Source organism: Colobus angolensis, unplaced genomic scaffold (assembly GCF_000951035.1).
Source record: "Colobus angolensis palliatus isolate OR3802 unplaced genomic scaffold, Cang.pa_1.0 Scaffold358, whole genome shotgun sequence".
Lineage (NCBI taxonomy): Eukaryota > Metazoa > Chordata > Mammalia > Primates > Cercopithecidae > Colobus > Colobus angolensis.
This window is the reverse complement of record NW_012116910.1, coordinates 1,124,123-1,127,210: the sequence shown is the minus strand read 5'-3', so window position 1 is coordinate 1,127,210 and position 3,088 is coordinate 1,124,123. Positions and strand designations below refer to the sequence as shown.

At 49.2% G+C, this 3,088-nt stretch overlaps 1 pseudogene; it reads left to right on the top strand.

Annotated features, from left to right (window-relative positions):
• Positions 1–2,053, top strand: part of LOC105519693 — a 4,734-nt pseudogene extending 2,681 nt beyond the window's left edge.
• Positions 2,054–3,088: the final 1,035 nt, after the last annotated feature.

Below are 3,088 nucleotides of genomic sequence, written 5' to 3'. Positions count from 1 at the left end.
GCCACCACGCCTGGCTAATTTTTTATATTTTTAGTAGAGACGGAGTTTCACTGTGTTAGCCAGGATGGTCTCAATATCCTGACCTTGTGATCCACCCGCCTCAGCCTCCCAAAGTGCTGAGATTACAGGCTTGAGCCGCCGCGCCCGGCACATCTGCAGGATATATGGATGAAGGGCCACAAGCCCATGTTTGATCTTATTCAACAGATGTTGTGTCCGCTGGGCGGGGTGGGACTCTGTCTCTGCCCACACTACCTGCCCCTGGGGTTGTAGTTCTAGGAAAGCAAATCTCACACTGAGTTTTGATGTGGATTAGATTCTGTCCCAGGTGCAGATACTTATAGGCAAGCAGGGACAAGAGCCCTCAGGCAAAGCTGGGTATCCTGCGATGGGTGCCTCTGGGAGTTTGCAGATAACAAGGCCTTTTCCTGGAGGCAAAGCGGAAGCGTTCTGTGGCAGATCAGCCAGCTTTCTAGCAGGTCAGAGGCAGGGACATCTAGGCCCAAGCTGTGACCACTGTGCCTGGCTGCTGGCTCTCCTCTTGCAAGGACACAGCTCTTACAGGACTTTCTAGCCCACCCAAGAACATTTTTCCATCGTTGAAAAGTTATTGATAAGTGCCACCATGTGCATAAGCAGCCCTCCGGGGCTGGCTTGTGTGCTGATGTTTGAGAATCTTGCCAGTTGAATGTGGGCATCTGCTTAGGGTTCCCCAAAGGCTAACCGTTCACACCAGAGGGAGGCCGTGGCTCATGCCTAGGGCCCTACGTGAGACTGGGGCTCATGCACACAGGTATCAATGGCATGGAATGTAACGAGCTGAGTGCCTACTGCCATTTCCTAGTCGAGGGGCTCCTAGAGAAAGAGGGGAGGCTGCTACTCTCCAGGGCTGCAGGGAGCCCAGAACGCCATCTCCTAGTGTCAGCAGCAGAAATCCATGTGAGTCTGCAGCAACTCAGCTTTTGCCTCCTCAGAGGAAGTAATTCATCTGGGGGCACAAGGTAGAGTGCGAGACTGAGGTAAGTTTCAGAGCAAGAGTGAAAGTTTATTAAGAAGTTTTAGAGCAGGAACGAAAGGAAGTAAAGTACACTTGGAGGAGGGCCGGGGGGCATCTTGAGAGACCAAGTACACAGTTTTGACCTTTGACTTGAGGTTTATATGTTGGCTTGCTTCTGGGGGGCTGCATCCCTTCTCCCCTGATTCTTCTCTTGGGGTGGGCTGTCCGCATGCGCAGTGGCCTGCCAGCACTTGGGAGGGCCGCGGGCACAGTGTGCTTACTGGAGTTGTGCGGTGCCCTCTTGAGGCAGTCTTCCCTTACCAGTTCCTAGGGGAAGGTCACACACTGGTTAAACTTTGCCACTTTGCCTCGTAGTGCGCATGCTTGACCTCACTCACCTGAGGTCTCCTGAGATTTTTTTTTTTTTTTTAAGTTCTAGGGTACATGTGCACAACGTGCAGGTTTGTTACGTAGGTATGCATATGTCATGTTGGTTTGCTGCACCTTTTAACTCGTCATTTACATTAGGTATTTCTCCTAATGTTGTCCCTCCCACCCCACGACAGGCCCTGGTGTGTGGTTCCCTGCCCTATCTCCAAGTGTTCTCACTGGTCAATTCCCACCTATGCCAACACCTGAGATCTTATTGGGACGCGGCTCATCACCAGCTTCAGGTGTTTTCTATCTACTGGGAGACTGCCGTTCCCTGGCACCAGCTGCAATCAATAATTATTTTAGTCAGTTTAACAACTGCTTGACCATCACCTGATGATCACCTGACATTTCTGTTGGGGTGCGGGCCCCTCTCCTGCCCTGCTCATGTGGGGCTCACTCTGCTGAACCTGTCCCCATGGGCCTGTCTTTACTTCATTTGTGGTAAGCCGCAAGCAGAATGGACTCTTGTTATGATCCCAGGAATTGCTCACGGCCACCGCTGTGGATGAACACCTAGCGGCTGCTCTAAATACATGCTGTGAAAGTTGTCAGAATCAAAATGGAGTCACTAATGTTAAGAAAGCCCTGACAAAGAGTGGTGGGGAAGGCCATGAAGAGAGGACACTTGGCTAATTTTTAAACTTTTGGTAGAGACGGGGTCTTGCTATGTTGCCCAGGCTGGTCTTGAACTCCTGGGCACAAGCAATCCTCCCATCTCTCAAGTAGCTGTAATAGGTGTGAGCCACTGCCCAGCACAATTTGTTGAAGAATCTGTCCTTTCTACAGTGAGTGTGCTTGGCACCTTTGCTGGAAATTGGTTGGCTGTAGAAAGTGGATTAATTTCTGGGCCCTGTGTTCTGTTCCATTGGTCCATGTGTCTGTTTTTATACCGGTTCCATGCTGTTTTGGTTACTGTAGCTTTGTAGTGTATTTTGAGGTCTGGGAATGTGATGCCTCCAGCTTTGTTCTTTTTGCTCAGAATGGCTTTGGCTATTTGGGGTCTTTTGTGGTTCCATACAAATTTTAGTATTATTTCTTTTTCTATGAAGAATGACATTGGTGTTTTGATAGGCATTGCCTTAAATGTGCAGATTACCTTTGGTAGCACAATCATTTTAACAATATTTAATTCTTCTGATCCTTGAGCATGAGATGTCTACTCATTTGTTCATATCCTCTTCAATTTCTTTCATCAGTGTTTTGTAGTTTTCCTTGTAGAGGTCTTTCACCTCTTTTGTTAAATTTATCCCTAGGTATTTTATATTTTTTGTTGCTATTGGAAATAGGATTGCCTTCTTGATTTCTTTTTCAGCTAGTTTTTTGTTTGTGTATAGAAATGCTACTAATTTTTGTATATTGCCAGGGGCAGCGTGTGGGACTTTTTCTTAGGCCCTTATTGGAGACACAGAGCCACTGGGCAGGCCAGGGGCGTACCTGCAGATGGGGGCACTGTGGGGCTGATTTATCAGGACTTGAGCTCCTGCTGTCAGTTGCTTGGAGGCAGGGGGGTCCTGCATGAGAAGGCCTACAGCTGTTTGGCTGGCTCAGGGGTGGGTTTGCTGCAGGCGGGAGGGGCAGACAGCTGGAAGAGCTGCGGTGGGGATGGGTTTCCCTGCTGTGCAGGACCAGAGCTATAGCTGAGCCTGGGCCCAAGCT